This window comes from Mesocricetus auratus, unplaced genomic scaffold (assembly GCF_017639785.1).
Source record: "Mesocricetus auratus isolate SY011 unplaced genomic scaffold, BCM_Maur_2.0 Super-Scaffold_100676, whole genome shotgun sequence".
NCBI lineage: Eukaryota > Metazoa > Chordata > Mammalia > Rodentia > Cricetidae > Mesocricetus > Mesocricetus auratus.
Window position 1 is genome coordinate 128814003 of NW_024429266.1, and position 17382 is coordinate 128831384.

Sequence of the window (17382 nt, forward strand, 5' to 3'; positions counted from 1 at the left end):
GTAAGACAACAGTAACTAAGACACTGGCTTTAATGAAAATGCCAACAAGACTTCTAGAGAAATCTCTGTTCACAGATAAGCTATAGTTAGCTGGAAGCCTGTACCCTGGATGTGAGCTATGTATGAACGAAGTTTTTGAGCTATTTTAACTCTGACCATTTTCAGTGTGCCAAAGCAAAGCATATGAGTAAGAGAGTGATTGGCAGAACCGGATACAAAGAGGGGATAAGCAAGCTCAAAATACTTGGGGATCCGGGCATAGATTTTGCCAAGAGAATTGCATTCAGGTAAACATCGTTGAAAGCTGATCTCATTCTCCCCATGGAGTCAGCTTTTCTTTATGCCTCTTTCTAGGTCATTTCAGGACCTTCCCCTCCCTGCAGGGTGTCTGGCCCTGAACTCCTGAGTTATCTAGATCTCCTCTCCCTATACCCCCTTCTGTCCCACACAACCCTGTCCCTGGACACTTGCCTCTGCCTCATACCCGACTTTCTCATTCTTCTGACACCAGGTGATTTCTCTGAAATGAAGATCGAAATGGTCACTTCCTGAATGACAGTGGGTTCCCCGAAATCACCCAGTCTAGTCCTGAAAGACCCTTCCTGTCCAGGTTCAGGGCCATCTGTGGTTCTTACCAGTCCTGCAGTCTTGGAACCATTTTAAGCATTTTGTATCAGTTTCACTTCCTGTAAAATGGAGGTGACACTAGCACCCACCGTACAGGTAGATTTGAAAGGAGTTAATAGTGAGATCTATCAGTGCTTGGTATATAAACTCCACAGACATTATTAGCAAGATGCTGTCTGTGTGGCAGGCTCAGCTAGTCTGGCCTGCTGTTTTCATTCACTTCAGCCTCACCCAACCCTTGCAGCAGGCAACAAGATAAGTACAGAAATTGAGTAGTCTATGTAACAGCTCACCATCGGTTTTGAGCTGTTAGATCTATTTTTTTAATCTTGCATTTGCATATTGTCCAGTTTTTCACAATTCATTTTCATTGCATTTTACAAAGATATTCTTCCATGGTGGGTTGGAAATAAATAAGCGGGCCTGTTCCTATGCGCCCTCTCTCTGCTGAAGTTTATTGCATACGAATACTAAGCACCCATCATTAAGTTGAGGACACAAGGAGGAGAATGCATTACTTTTAAGAAAGTTTTCCTTGAATTAGCCAAAGGGTTTCTGCCTCTTTGACCAGACTAATTTTGTGGATTGTTGACCCATTAAAAAGATGTGTACAGTCGGGCGTTGGTGGCACATGCCTTTAATCACAGCACTTGGGAGGCAGAGGCAGGTGGATCTCCTTTGAGTTTGAGGTCATCCTGGTCTACAGAGCGAGTGCCAGGACAGCTTCCAAAACAGAGAAACCCTGTCTCGAAAAACCAAAAAAGAAAGAGGAGGAGGAGGAGGAGGAGGAGACGAGGCTGTGTACGAAACATCTGTGATTATTTGATCCTCTCTGTCCTAAAGTCCATGAAACTAATGAGGAGACAAGATCCAGAATCAAGGAGTGTGAGGACAGTGCAGGGGAGACTGAACCTGGCTGGGGAAGGAATGGTTTCACAGTAAAGGCAGAGGCAGTGTGATGGAAGATGGATGTATACGTTTTAGTGTCAAGCCAGTCCGGAAATCTTGCTGTAACACTCTAGCCATGTGTGGGATTGAGTGACTTCCTCCCTAACCCAGAGACCTTTTGTTTGTGACCTGAGGCTAACAGCATCTGCCCTCTCAAGATTATCCTGAGGCTCTTGTGTGTGTGTGTGTGTGTGTGTGTGTGTGTGTGTGTGTGTGTGTGTGTGTGTGTGTGTATGACATCAGAATTTGTAAATTACTGAGTGTACTTTGCTTTCCTTTGCATCATCTCTGGTCACATTAATATTTTTCTTGTCTGTATTTACTGTATCAATGTAGTCAACCAGTATGCTAATGATTACCTTGGGCTAGGTAGTTTTGCCTATATTTCTGTCTTTCTTCTAGTTATAGTTCTCCTGACTTCAGTGGCTTTTTTTATTCATCTTTACATTGCTAGTGACAGGCTGTATAGGATATAAATGTATAAATTATAATATAGTATAATATAGTATAGTCTCTGTATCTAGGGAATTTGTATTGAATTAAATAATATAACTGATAATTTGATAAACATTTTGGGAAGAATGGGGTCAAAACATTAATTTCTACCTTACAGCTAGGGAAATCGAGGCACTTTAAGAAGCTTCTGCTATTTGCCCCAAGTCATAAAGCTAGCAGGGAAATGGCGAGAGGATTAGAACCCCTTTCCTCTTGTTTTCCTAGCTTTGTTTTGTCCTGTCAAGTCAGCCCCCAGAACTAGGAGCTCTGCAGATTCGGATCTGGCCCAGTCCCTCTTTGTCACCTGGCTTCCCCCCTGCCTTAGATGACTGAGTGGGCAAGAGCCTGGCCTAAGGGGGAGAGAGCCTTAGGAAACATCCTCTCCCCACCCAGCTCCCTGCCTGCTGCCCTGAAGGTATTTCTGGGCGTGAAGGTCCACCTGGAAACCTAGGGAGAGGCTGGGAAGGGCAGCCAGCTGCAGCTGCCGGAGAGTGGAGGAAGGGAGAGGAGGCCTGGTCCCTGCAGTGAGTGAGTAGTAAGTAACTAGTGTTGAGGAGGAGGAGCCAGATGGAGCTCTGGGGATGGGAAGTCCAAAGGGCAGTGGAGTCTGTCACAGACTGCTTCTTGGTGCCCAGCCCTTCCTACCCTTTGAAAGCACTCCTTTTCCCCTTCTGCTGGGAAGCGTGTTCCCCGCTTACTCACTCTGTGTTGTAATCCTTATTGTGTAGGCAGGTGGAGGGAAGCTTGCACGAAGAAAAGGCTCACCTTAACACTGACTTGAACAACTTTGTGTTCTTTGAAAAGTGTAGTTTTCTTGGAAAGAAAACGGTGCTCAGAGGGAGTAGGGTCCAACAGCTTTACTGAAGCAGATGTTTCCAGGGTGTGGGGTCACACACTTGTCTGTGTGGCAGCATCAGCTGGGAGTAACTGAAAATCACAAAACCCAACCACACCCAGACCTGTGGAGTCAACCCTTCTGGGTGTGGTCCAAAGGCAGTGCCCCTGGGAAGCTCAAGCAAGGAACAGTGTGAGAACCTTGTAGGGTAGGTGTGTAGTCTCTGTATCAGGGATCCTAGACAGGAGGGAATCAGTCTCTGGCTCTCAGGAGTTGCCAAATGCCATTTTATTTTCCTCATCTATGTATGAGGTCTAAGAGGAGCGAACCTTTCAGCCCAGGTCCATGTTCCTTGCAAGCCCCTTCCTTGAAACTCAGTGGACCTATGTAGTCCACCCTTAAAGGGAGGGGGATCACACCAGAAACCTCCACATTTGAATTGTTGCCACATCCTGTTGTATAAAAACAAAACTGAGTGCCCTGAGGAAGAATGTCTCTGTTCCCCTTTCCACACAATAACAGATACCACATCTCAGCATAGGTGAAGCCCAGGGGTGCACAGCACACGCGATTGGCTCAGGCTCTGAGGCAGGTGAAGTTCTGAGGCCAGGCCAGCCAGGAAGTGCTTTGCCAGAGAAGTCAGGATCTTGGCATTCTGGAACATTAAATGTTACTCTTGATCACCTTTTTTTGACATAGAGCCTGGAAGTAAAACTGATCATTGAGGGCCGTGTGGACCTCTAGTTTTTACTTGAAATGAAGCTTGGAGCACACATGAAGTCTGCAGTTTTAAGTTCAGGGCCAGGCAGGCTTATTTTGTTTTCTTTAGTTTTTGTCATGAGTTTATGATCTATATGTATTTTTCTCTCTCTCTGGAGAGCAACAAGGTTCCAGAAGAACCTGAAAGTAGGCATTCCTTGAGAAATTTTATGATTAAAAACCTGTTAAAAATTAAAAATGAAATCTCAAGGATACAACTTGGTTTTGAAATTTTTATGGCAGCTGATTATGAGATGGTGTGTCATTTGTTTTATCCCTCCCTCCTCCCTTCTTTTCTTCCTTGTTGTTTATGGCTTTGTCTCTGTAGCCCAGGCTGACCTGGAACTGACTTTGTAGTCCAGGCTATTCTTAAGCTATTTGATTTTGGCCTCTCCAATTCAAGGATTCTGGGAATGAGCCATTGTCCGCATCCATATGCCTACCCTTCACCAGCTATTGCAACCATCTAAAGAAAGTGTAGGTAGATCTTCCAGAAGAGAAAACTACATGAAGAGAAGTGCAGTGGCTTGCCCGAAGAGCGACACACAGTTCATGGAGTGCATGGCACCTCAGACTTTTTTATTGTTCTTGATGCTGGTGTTTATTTTATTTTAATTTTTGTACCTTTGAAAGACTTGTTTTTTGCTGGTCACAAGATTGTTCTGAGAAGTATATAAAAAAAGGCATTTTCAAGCATTCTAAAGCCCAGGGTTTGGCAGAGTCAGCACCTACAGCATAGAGTCCAGGGAAGAGAAAGAGCTGTTCCTGGCCGGTCGCACGCCCTGAGAGCTCAGCATTGTGCAGTCGTGTGTAAGCTGGTTTATAACAACTTGAAGGACTGGAGTTACCAGGACCCACTCAGTCTCTGTTCCCTGTAAGGTGTCTTTGCTGGAACCCAGCTGTAATTGCAATTTTGCTGGTAGATAATGTTTTTAGTTGATTGTTACCATGAAGTTGGGGGAGGGGGCAAGGGTTATTTTACCATGCTGGGGGAGTTTAAGAGTAAATGTTGGGAAAGTGGCAAAATCAAAACATTAGCATTCTCTAGAACTTCTCAACAGAAAGGAGTCAAAGCTGGCTGTCTGGAAAGGTGTTGGGGACAAGTCTGGAAGCTGTTTGCTAAGGAAGCCCAATTCTTTTTTTTTTTTTTTCTCTTTGATTGCATGTCCCTGAAATGTTTTCTAGTGACTTCTTAAATGCCCATTGTCGGTATTTAAAAGGGGCTTGCAATATTGACAAAATAAATCCCAGCCTTGCCGATTTGTACTCGTGTGACCTTGAAGAAGTTACTTAACCTTTCCATGTCTAGGTGTCCTCTGCTGTAAAATAGAAATGATTTACTGTGAGGTGTGAGTCAATTACCAATGTGCTTATGACTTACTAGGCACTTCCTATTGCCATTTTAATTAACTAAATCTTAATTAATGTAATTTCAGGAGCCAGTAGAGATAATGGGGGGGAGGATGCTAAAATTGCCACAGTCTTGCCTTCTTTGAATTCTCCCAGGATAAATAATTCCCTTTAGCCTAGTAATTTGAGGTTTTCTGTGTTTTCATTGGCACTGAACTCTGCTTTTGAATTTCCTCCATATAATATAGTGAGAAGATCAGCAAACCACTTTAACCCATGCTGTTCTGAAACTCATTGTGTAGGCCAGACTAACCTCCAACTCATGGCAGCTCCATGCTTCAGCTTCCCAAGTCTTGAAATTGTAGACACAAGTCACCATTCCTCTTAAAACATACTCTGTTTAGTTTCTATTCTGTTGCTGCAAAGAAATATGACCAAGGCAACTTGCAGAAGAAAGCATCTAACTGGGGGCTTGCTCACATTTTCAGAGGGTTAGTCCATGATCATCAAGGTAGGAAGCAGACAGCATGGTGCTGGAACAGTAGCCAAGGGCTTTAACACCCTGATCCGTAGGTGGCAAGCAGAGAGACACAGCCTCAGCGTCCTCCCTCCCCCATTGTCTCCCCTGGCTCCTGAGATTACATGGCTTCATACTTGCCCTCGTAACGACCTGTCTGTGCCTCAGTTTCCTCATCTGTCAGCTGAAGTTAACACCCCCAGTGGCACATTGCCTTCAGCAAAGGCCACACCACCCAATCCTTTCCAAACAGTTCCACTAACTGGCACCTAAGCATTTAATCATATGAGCCTAGAGGGGCCGTTTTCATTCAAACCACCACACCTATATTAGTCGTCCATGAGATGGTAGATACAGCTTCGGCTTCAGATGTTTTCCATGGGTGGAGATAAAGGCCAAGAGGAAAGAGGTCATAACTCTGCTAGAGAGAAAAAAAAGGTGGTTACAGTTTCTGTGGGAAAGGGGCCTCCTATGCTTAGGCATTAGTTCATACTTATATCTTATAGCCACGTCATTTCCATTCTGTGGCAGAAAGAAACAGACTCATTCTTCTGGAGATACAAGAGGGGTGTGTGTGTGTGCGTGTGCGTGTGCGCGCGCGCGCGTGTGTGTGTGTGTGTGTGTGTGTGTGTGTGTGTGTGTGTTATTTCTCTTCCTAAACTGCAACCTTTTCCTCATAGGTTCTTATGGGAAGGACATTGGGGTGAGCCCCCCTCTCTATTTCCAGCTGGCCTTTCTGGTGAGTAGAGTCTTTTTGTGACCATTTCATATGTTAACCCTTGAAATATTTAAAGTATGTTATTTAATTTGGATTTAGTGACTGATGCTCCTGGAAGCAGTAAAGACCTCGTGACCCTTGGCCTGACTTGATAAAGGGCCCAGCATGGGTAGAAGGATAGGCAGAGTCAACAGTCTCCCGCTTGGGATCATGAGTAAATCCTAGGAAGTCACTGCAGACAGACCTTTTTACAGACAGTGTATGGAGACTCAGTTTTGCCCGCGTTCACAGACTTGTCTGGAAGCAGTTGCTGGACTCCCAGTCTGGCTGCAGGTGCCAGCAATGGCAGCTTTGTACCAGAGGGTTCAGGCTGCAGCATGTACATGGAGGGGACCCCTCCAGCCCTGAACTGTCCATTCCACCTAGCTTGGTGGGAGCCACCTGTCACACATGGCTCTAGAAATATGCCCAAAGTTACTGAGACACTGTGTTGCTTTCTTTCCTCAATCAATTTAAAATTGAAATGTGTATAGTTATATGTTCATTTGGATGTCATGGTGGGTGGGTGAGTCCTGTCCTCACCTGCCTTACTGTCATCGAGATGACCTCTCTGTGCCTGTTTCCTCATCTGTCAGCTGAAGCTAGCACCTATTCTGTCCCTCCCAGGTGTTGGGTAAAGCTTGAGCTTAAAAAGTTGTGGGAGGAGCTTCCTTCACAAGCTTCTTTGTTTTCTTTTTAAAAAACAGTCTGTGGTATCTGGAAGCATTTTGGTCTGGGAACTATCGGTAGGTTTTCATTTCTCTAAGATTCTGTAGTTGGATGAACTGGGTGTTTCCAGATGTTCTTATGAAACATGGGCTGGAAGACAGAGCTCTGGTCAATCAGGTCCATTTGACCAGTGAGTCTGAGTGCTCAGGCTAACATTGCTGAGCTAGGCATTCTCTAACCTGTAACCCCTGTGAGCTGTTTGTTTTAACAAACCAAAGCAGGTGCCCTTCTTTCTACTGGGGACTTTCTTAGGGTTTCTAATGCTGTGATAAAACAACATAACCAAAAGCAGCTTGGGGATGTTTATTTCAGTTTATAGCTTTTATAGTCCATCGTCCAGGGAAGTCGGGGCAGCAAATCAAGGAAGGAACCTGGAGTCAGGAACTGATGCAGAGGCCATGGAGCAATGCTGCCTACTGGTTTGTTCCCTACAGCTTGTTCTGACTACTTTCTTATATTATCCCAAAAGACAATGGTCTGGGCCCTCCCATATTTCTCACTAATCAAGAAAATGCCCACATGCTTGCCTACGGGCCAGTCTGGTGGGCATCTTCTCAGTTAAGGTTCCCTCTTGCTGTTTCTCTCTTTAGCTCCCTCATCTTCAGCCTTGCTAAATCCCAACTTCAGTATTTGGTGCTGTGTGTTCTTCAGTAAACAAATCCCTCTCTTGAGTGTCAGTTTCCGTAAAGCCTCAGTGGCCCTCGGATTTTTATTCCAAGACAGGAGGTAGGACCCAGCATCAATCACCAGGCTTCACCTCCCTTTGGGAGTGTGACACTCAGTTTTGACAAGACAGCTTCCTCTGCATATCAGGGCAGGGCAGCAGCAGGAAGTTGGGACCAGGGAAGCAGCTACATTACTTCTGACACCTTTGCTGTAAGCAGTAAGACAGTGTAATTTTCACAGCTTCCAGGTTTTTGTGGGAACCCTGGAGTGTTGCTCATTGTGAAGTGGGTTACTGAGGGTTGCTCCTGGAAACCCCAGGAATATTATTTTATTAAATCAGACTGTTTTATATTACAGTTTATGGGTAGGCTGAGGTTTTTTTTTAATTCTTTAAATGACAAAACCAAAAGTTGTGGTATTGGGGTGGAGGAGACAAAGATGTTAGGGTTCTCTCTTTGTGTTGCATTTTCTATGGTTATTGAAACCTATAGCCTATATTCACCACTGTAGTATTCTATACAATGGTTGTGTAGCCCTGGAAGTGCTCTGTTCTGTGTGTTCATCCTTTCTCAGCCCATAGCTCAAAACCACTGGTGTTTCCATTGTTTAGTTGTTTGCCTTTTCCAGAATGTCCACTAGTTGAGATTGCTGTAATATATAACCTTTCAAAATGGTTTATTTCATTTAGTAATATGCACTCGATATCTATCACCTACTAAAGGACATTCTAGTTGCCTCAGGGTTTGGCAGTTATGGGCAAGCTGTACAGATATCCATACACACATTTTTGTCTAAACATAGCTCTCAGTTCATTTGAGTAAACACCAGAGAGCACAGTTACTGGATTGTGTGGTAAGGCCACTTTTCTTTTTGTGGCAAGTTAGCAAAGTGTTTTCCCAAGTGTCTGGGCCACTTCACATGCCCATCATCAGCTCCTGTTGCCCTGTAGCTACGTCACCATTTGGAAGTGTTGCGCTTGTGGATTGGGGCCATTCTAGTAGGTGTGCAGTAGGTCTGATTGGTTGTTTTCTTATTGTTGAAAGTTTTTAAGTACTTGGGGACCAAATCCAGAGCATTGGATCCCTAGTAAATGCTTACTGTCTATTTTAAAGAGTTTTTTCTTCTTCTTGATAGTAGGTATTTATCAGAAGTTTCTTTTGCAAATATTTTCATTCAGCCTGTGGTTTCTCTTTCCATTCTCATGTCATAGTGTTTAGCAGAACGAAAGTATTTTCTTTTGTGTGTTTTCATTTTAATGAAGGAAAGCCCATCAGTTCTTTTTTACTGGATCATCTTTCAGTTATTTTCGAGAAGCCACTGCTGCTCCTGTCATCATTAATTTCCTGTTGCTGTGATAGTTCATCATGGTGCAGAGGTCAGGGTAGCAGGAACTTGAAGCCATTAGTCACATCACACCCAGAATTTGGACAGAGAACAATGAAGGCATATGGAGATCTCCTACAATCCAGGATCCTAGCCCAGGGAGTGTCGCCATCTACAGCGGGCAGGTCTTCCCACTTCATTTAATGCAATCAGGATAGCCAAGATAATTCTCCACAGAAATGCCCAGAGGCCCTTTTCCAAGGTGATTTTTAGATTCTGTCAAGTTCTCAATTGGCTTTAACTAGTATGATACCCGAGTTCTCCCATATGCACCTAGGTTACCCTCCAGAGTACCGGGTCTCAACCTCCTTAATCCTGCGACCCTGCTATGGTTATGAGTTACAATGTAAATGTCTGATATGCAGGATATCTGATATGTGACTCCCAAAGTGGTCGAGACTCATAGTTTGAGAACTACTGTTCTAGTTCCTAGTTTTTAGTTTTATTGTTAGTTCTGTCATTGGTGTTGAATTCTTGTGAAGGTTGTGAGGTCTGTATCTGGGTTTGTTTTTTAATGATTGTGTTGAGAAGACTCTCCATGCCATTGCATCACTTTACTTCTTTGTCAAAAATTAGCAGACTGTTTATGTGAGTCTGTTCAGGCGCTTTCTATTGTTCTGTATGTCTCTACTTTTGACAATATCATGCTGTCTTGATTACTGTAGCTTATACTAAGTCATACAGTCAGACTCACACTTCCAAATTTGTTCTTTAATAGTGATTTGACTGTTCTGAGTGTTAGTATTCAGGCATCTGTACTGGCCTGTCCCTGGGGTTGTGACCGGATACGCCCTCAGCTGCAGCCACTAAGAGCACCTCCTGTGCACCAACTCTAGGTTCCCTTTTTAAAAGGCTCTGCCTCTCTCTCTCCCTCTCTCTCTCTCCCTCTCTCTTTCCCTCTCCCCCTCTCTCTCCCTCTCCCAGTTCCCTTCTCTCTGTCTGTCTCTCTCTTCTCTTCTGCCGTTTCTGTTCCCAGAAGCCAGTCTCCCCTCTCCTCTTCCCCCTTTTCCCATTCACGTTCCCACAGTAAAAAACCCCTCCACCCAAGCATGGCATCCTTCTCGCACCACTCTTCTGCTTCTCCATGGAAACTTTAGAATCAGTTTATTAATCTATAAAGTGATTCAGTAGATTTTTGTGATTGTATTGAATCTAAAGATCAGGTTGTAAAAAATTGTGACCATAAGAACATAGAGTTTTTCTATGAACATGAACTGTTCATTTATTCAGTTCTTTGATACATTTCATCAGAGTTTTTTCGCTTTCCTTATATAGTGTTTATAGATTGATAATAGCGCAATATTTAATTTGGGAGGTGCTAAATGTAAATGATGATGTCTTTTTTATTTGAAATTGAACATGGTCATTGTTGTTATATAGAAAAGCAGCTGGCTTGTATAGGTTGGCCTTGTGTCTGGCAACCTTACTGTGATCACCTACTAGTTTCAAGAGGATTTCTGATTTTTTTTTCAGATTTGTAGATAATCATGTCACCTGTGCTTTATTCTCATTCTCTCTCTTTCTCTCTCTCTCTCTCTCTCTCTCTCTCTCTCTCTCTCTCTCTCTCTCTCGTGTGTGTGTGTGTGTGTGTGTGTGTGTGTGTGTGTATCATTGATCTATAAGCACAAAGTCTACTGAATTACTTTGTGGATTAATAAACTGACTCTAAAGTTTCCTTTGACTAGAGAGACAGTTCACTTTGATATCTAATTTCATAGCATTATTTGTAACAAAATTAATTCTCTTATAATCATTAAATGACTGTTGAGTAGCAACTATGTCTTCCCATTAACAAAACCAGTGACCTCAACATTGACCAAAGCACAGAAGCCAGGAATATTTCTGCCTAGGCCATTCCCTTAATATTTTTATTTTCTCAATTGATTTTAAAAGTTTAGACACTTTTAAGAAACAGTGCAAGTGTATTTTAATAATTGTCCTTTAAATACAGAATCTTAATTATCTCTCTATTTTGAACCTGCAGTAGTTTCTTTTTTTGGCATTTCCATAATTAACATCTAAAAATGTCAGATCCAAATCATTTCACTAGGAAGCTCAAGATTAGCATTTCAGCATCTACAGTCAGTCCAGACTGATGTAAAGTCTTTGAACTTCATTGACTTTTTACCTCCATCCCAAAGTTAACAGTTAATTCCTCATTTGGTTAGGTCCAGATCAGGACCTGGAATAGCAGGTTTTCAGAAGGAAGCAGTAGGGGTGGGGGTGGGGGTGGGGTGGGGCGGGCTTGTAGCCTCTACACATGAAGGCCATAGTTGCAAGGCCACAAATCATCCTAAAATGTTTACATTCACGTGTGTGTGTGTGTGTGTGTGTGTGTGTGTGTGTGTGTGTGTGTCTTAATTTAAGCATGTCAGTAACACTGATTTTTAGCATGAATTAAGTTAAAATTACTAAAATGAAGTTGTTAAAGATTTGTTAGTAAGTTAGTTTTAGGAACTTTAGTGGCAAATTTAGTTTTGCTGCATGCTGTTTTAGACACAAATGCCATATATAATACAATTACCATTGGAGCTACAGAGATAGTTCCATGGTTAAAACCATTCATTGTTCTTGCAGAAGACTCAGGTTCGGCTCATAGCATCCACACCGTGACTCACAACCCCCTCCCCCCGGAGGATCTGATGGCCTCCTCTGGCCACTGTGGACACCTGTACACATGTGATGCACATAAACACATGCAGACACACGGTAACATAAATAAGTAACTGGGCTTTTTTAAACTACAAAAAGAGTTGCAATGAACACATATAACATAGTTAGCATTCAGTCAGAACGAATTTGTAGTAATCTTAGTAAAGATATCAATGAGTGCAGCTTGCTATATAGAATTAAGTTAATCTTGCATTTATTACTTTTTATTAATTTGTGTGCATGGGGGATACATGCTTCACAGTTTGTGTGAAGGTCAGAAGACAGCTTTTCAGGACTCAGTTCTCTCCTTCCACCACAAGTCCTGGGGGTCCATCCTCCTGAGTTTTCAGGCTTTGGCAAGCACCTTTCCCATACAAGCCATCCCATTGGCTCTTCTTGTCGTTCAAAGACAATCAACAGAGATTTCCTTTACAAAAGGAAATATCGGATTCATTAATGAAGTCAGAAAATGCTGCCTTGTGAGCTATAATAATGTGACCTGAAATTCTCTGGCAAATTCCAGAGTCCTGATGTGACTCAGGAAATGTTAAGCCCCCCTCCTCAGGTTTTGTCTTAAATGAAGCCATAACATCTTCATTTGATGTTGAATTTTGTTCCACTTGGGTTACCAGAGAAGAACGGATGGATGAGGCAGAGGAGAGAGGAGATGAAGCTTTTGTGCTAGAGAAGAGCAGGACAGATGGGAATCTAACCTAAAGTTAGGAGCTCTAGGATGTATGTTTGGCTTTGACAGTGTCGAAAGATTTCTCATTAGTTGCCTGGACTTCAGTATCTTCAGTTCTGCTGCAGTGTCCAAAACTCTTGTTATTCATCTCCTGTAAGTTAGCAGTTTTATCCTTTCTGCTTGTAAATGTGCATCATCTTTAGTTCCGTTGTCTGAGACTTCTGGGTTGATGTGAAAAAATACCAATTTAGGAATACCACACGTTGTCTTTAGTTACCTTTTCCTGTACTTGGAAAGTTAAACCACATACTTGTCAATGTAAAGCCAGCTGGAATACCAAATGGCAGGATCCCCGTCTCCAGTATATTTCCACCTCCCTTATATTTCTGTTTCCCATTTGCTCCTGCAAATCACAAGTTGCTTGATGTTAGCAAGGGGTATGTGCTTTGAGACTGGTTTCTGTGTTGTGTATGGGAATGTTTTCCCAGGTTGTAATTCTGAGGTGGGTTTCTCACACTATATTGGGCTAGGCTTCATGCTTACAGGAATGTCAGGCTGGGTTGTGGATGTGACGCTACCAGTTGCTTCCAATGCTCCAGCCACCTGGACTTTCCTGTCACGATGAGCTACAGCCTTAACTTTTCCTTTAAGCTGCTTTGTCAGGGCGTTGTATCACATCAGGAAGAGGAATACATGGGCTGGGCAGGGGTACAGAAAAGTGGGGGAATCCTGTTGTAGGTTTCAGAGTTAGCATCCTTAGGTAGAGGCTGGTGGCCTGCTAAGAACCCTTTTAAATGTTTTGTAGTCACCAGGATGTTAGCTTGGGCACAGGTAAGGGCTATGAATGGCTTTTCAGGGCATTGAAAATAGCTCTAGATAGTTCGGCTCTGGTCTACAACATTTTAACATTTCCACAGTCACAAAGTTCAGTCATTTGGCCTTGTAGAAGAACCATTACCCATGTGTGCCTTTTCTTCCTTTTTATTTTTTCTGGAAACTTGTTTGTGGCTTTATAAAGCTGTAAGGATAAAGTAAATAATGAGAGTGAAGCTCTTTCCTCAGGCTGACTTGCTATGAGTATTGGGCCTCAGGGAGGCCCAGACACAGGGTAGGGAAGAGCCTACCTGACTGCTGCTTCCTCAGCTGTGAGCTCCAGGACCTTTTGGATGTTTTCCCATTTCCTGTGCTGTCACCTTCCTCAACCCGTTTTTTCATTCTTATCACACAAGGAGAAGATTTTGAAGAAACTTGAGTCCAATAACTTACTTAAATGGAGATGTCTCCCCTAAAGGTGAATTTAATACCAAAAGAATAGGTAATTGTAATTGAGTGGCATTGTGCTTTGGAAGGCTGTATACCACCATGATGCTTAGGACTCTTTGTGTCTTGTCCTCCCAAGAAGCAGCTCACTCCATGGTAATGTAGTCCCATGTCTCTAAGTCTGGTCACTTATGGTCCACACTGCTCTTCTGAAGCTCATCTTATACTGTCTCTAGATCCTGCTAGCTTCTCCTTCCCACTTCCTGCCCCGTGTGCCTCAGGTGGCTTTTCCTTCTGTCTCCATGGCCCCCTCACCCATTTAGCATGGGCTGGTTGAGCATCTGCTGTGTAGAGAGCTGTAGAACAGGGCCACACCTAAGGAGAGAAGGACAACATACAATGGGACTTATGGAAGAGGTGTTAATGCTGCTTAGACTGGGGCAGACAGGTGTGTTTGGCTGGATGTGGAGGCTACCTGCCTGGGGTAGAGCTGTCTGTCCTACAGGCTGTGAGGGACCCAGACTTTCAAAGGTAACTGTGGCACCACTCACTTCAATTTGATTAATCTTTGTGTAAGAGTATGCATGTGTATGTATTCTTGTGTGTGCGCGCATGGAGGCCAGAGGTTATTAGATATCTTCATCTTTGCTCTCTGTCCTAGTCAAGGTTACTATTACTGCCGTAAGACACCGTGACCAAAACAACTTGGGGAGGAAAGAGTTTATTTGGCTCACATGTCCATAGCACTGTTCATCATTAGAGGAAGTCAGGACAGAAACGGAAGCATGGCAGGAACCTGGGGGCAGAAGCTAACGCAGAGGCCATGGAGGAGTGCTGCTTATTGGCTTGTTCCCCATGGTTTGCTAGCCTGATTTCTTATAGAACCCAAGACCACCTCTCCAGGAATGGCCCACATCAATAACTCACTAAGACTCTTATGGAGGGCATTTTTTCAATTGAGGCTCTAGCTTGTGTCAAGTTGACATAAAACTAGCCAGCACACTCTCCATCTTATTTTTTTTTTGAGACAAAGTCTCACTCTTCTATTTGCCAAGACTAGCTGTCAAGCAGCTCCAAAGATCCTCCTTTCCCTGCCTCCCAGCACTAGGATCATAGACATGCCACCACACCTTGATGTGTGGGTGCTGGGGATCTGAATTCAGGTCCTCATGCCTGTGTAATAAGCACGGTACCCACTGACTAGCCATCTCTTCAGCCCATCTTGCCATGCTCGTAATATGATCTTAACATGCCACTTTTGGTTAAACATTGATTCTAGGGAAGAGGTGCAAGGGCAGAGTGTGCCCAAATCCAAAAGCATCAGCTGTCAGGTTTGGGAGAGAGAGTGGAATGGCTGGCTAGAAAACAGGGTGGAGCCTCAACATGCCTGGCTGGCGAGCGTGTGGGAACTAAGTGGTTTTACAGGTATGTCTTGAGCATCTCGCCTCTCATTCTCCATCTGGCCTCATTATCAGTGCCCCGTGTCCCACAGGTGTGTCTGTCCTTGTACTCTGTACCTTTCTGTGACTTAGCCATTCCTTTTCCACTGTGGACTTGTGCGTGCCTTCAGAGCCCTCTCCTTTTGCAACTGCAGCACTAGTTTCCTTGGTACCTTGGACTGGATGCCCTGTGGCACCTTCCTATCAGCTCATTTTTCTGGCTACCCAGACTTGGACCCTTGGAATGACATGGACTTCTTTCTTACTGTTGGGGAAGCTCAGCAGGGCTTGGCAGATTTACTCTCTCTGAACCTGTCTTGATTCACTCCTGTAGTCTATAGATATTCCTCCTCCCTCTCTGCCTTTTCTTCTGTCCCCTTATCTGTTTCCCCCCTCCTTCCTTTTTCTTCTCTTTCTTCTTTAAAGCAATTATTTTTTATGTACATTGGTGTTTGGCCTGCATGTTTGTCTGTGAAGGTGCTTTATCCTCTAGAATTGGAGCTATAGACAGTTGTGAGCTGTCATGTGGATACTGGGAATTGAACCCAGGTCCTTTGAAAGAGCAATCAGTCTTCTTAACTGCTGAGCCATCTCACCAGCTCCCTTTAAAGCAATATTCATTAAGCCAAGAACTGTATTCCTTTCCCTACATGTGTTATTTCATTAAGCAATCACAAAATCTGTGAGAAATTAATATTGTTATCACTCTAAAACTCTGTCATGCAGGAAAGTGAAGACCAAAAAGTAGATACAACTTGTCCAGACCCATGCAGTTCAGCATTGGGATTAGGGACGATTTATGAGGTTTGTCCAACACTTTCCCATGACCAGGTGAACCACTCAACTGGGATCTAGATAGGTCTCTTGTCCTCCCTTCTCTGTAGTCTTGGTAGTCTCTGAACTGGTTTGTTCTAACCCCCCCCACACACACACACACAGCACACATGTGTGTGACTCTGTCACTTCACAGAGTACCTGTATGAACACCCACCTCTCACAGCTATGTTTTTGCCCTTTCCCGTATTAACACTCATGCTACCCCATCCAGGCTATGTTTCCTGCCATTTTGAAGACATTGATTTATGGAAAGCAACATGGATTTGGCGCCTTGGAAGATGTGAGCTCAGCCCTAGAATTAATTCTTGTCCATGTTACCATAAAAGATAATTTGTTTCTCTGAGTTATTTATCTGTTCTTTTAGTAGGTATTGACTGCAGGTTTTTTTCCTGCTAGTCCTGCATGAGGAACTTGAACGTTCAGATGTCCAAGACTGGCTGTTTGCTCACCTTTAGCTTCTTGCTGGACTGTGTCGGGTGATCCATGTGGAGTGCAATTTGCATAGTGCAAGGTGCTCATTCCCCAGAGCTGTTTTCCTCTGCTTTGCCAAAGCTCCCTCCATCTTGCTATTTCAGCTTCTTCTGGCCTTCTGTCCCTTAAAAACTACAGGACAGTCTTCATTTTTCCCTTCTGTATGTGGACACATGTGTATGACAGCCATAGTATAGAGGCTGGTCAGAAGTTTCTGTGGAGTTAGTTCTTACCTTATAACTTCTTGTGGGTTCCAGAAATCAAACTCAGGTTGTCAAGCTTGCACTGTTGGGTGACTGAGACACCTCACTGGCTCCATCTTGTGTCATCTAAATGGCTGAACTGAAAACTCTTTTATTCATTAAAGCTTTCTGAACCCTCCTTGCTGAATAGAAGTGTGTCATTTATGAGGGAGTTCAGCCATTCATGCTAAGCACTTAAAAGCAGGTGTTTGCTGAGTGTGGTCCACAAACCCCAAAGAGTGTCAGCTCTTTCCAGTGATTCACAAGGTCAGGTGTGTTTCTATAATAACAAAATATTACTTGGTGTTTTCACTGTGTTGACATTGGGAATATGCTCCAAAAAAAGTGGTGTATAAACTTCTGTTGCTTAATTATTAATCAGGCAATAGTCACATTCCTTACAACCTTACGCTCAGAGTAGAAAAAAAAATGCTACTTAAAAGGTTGTCCTTGAAGCATAAAAATGATTTAAGCCTCGTTTCAATGCACATCTTTTTAATCTACCACAGAACACAATAAAGGAGTAAAGCTCTCTTACCATCAGGCCCAGTGTCTCAGGGGAACACTGAATATTGTTTGATTATTGTATTGCATACTTAACCAGCTACTTTTAAAAAATAGGTCTCTTCAGTGAGTTCTCTTATCCATATCTCTGATGTATCCCAGACTTACTATAATCAGTAGAGCACTGGGTAGGAGCCTATAAATTTCTTCCTTCCGGTCTGACTTT

At 43.4% G+C, this 17382-nt stretch overlaps 1 protein-coding gene across 2 annotated transcripts in view; it reads left to right on the forward strand.

Moving 5' to 3' along the window:
• Gng12 (G protein subunit gamma 12) overlaps window positions 1-17382 on the forward strand; it is a 110968-nt gene that overhangs the window by 12160 nt on the left and 81426 nt on the right. The window contains exon 2 of one of the 2 annotated variants that reach the window (XM_040739096.1): window positions 6212-6270. The exons of the other annotated variant lie outside the window; for it this stretch is intronic. The gene's annotated coding sequence lies outside the window, so the exon portion shown is untranslated. The remainder of the gene's footprint in view (window positions 1-6211; window positions 6271-17382) is intronic. 2 annotated transcript variants of the gene reach the window in all.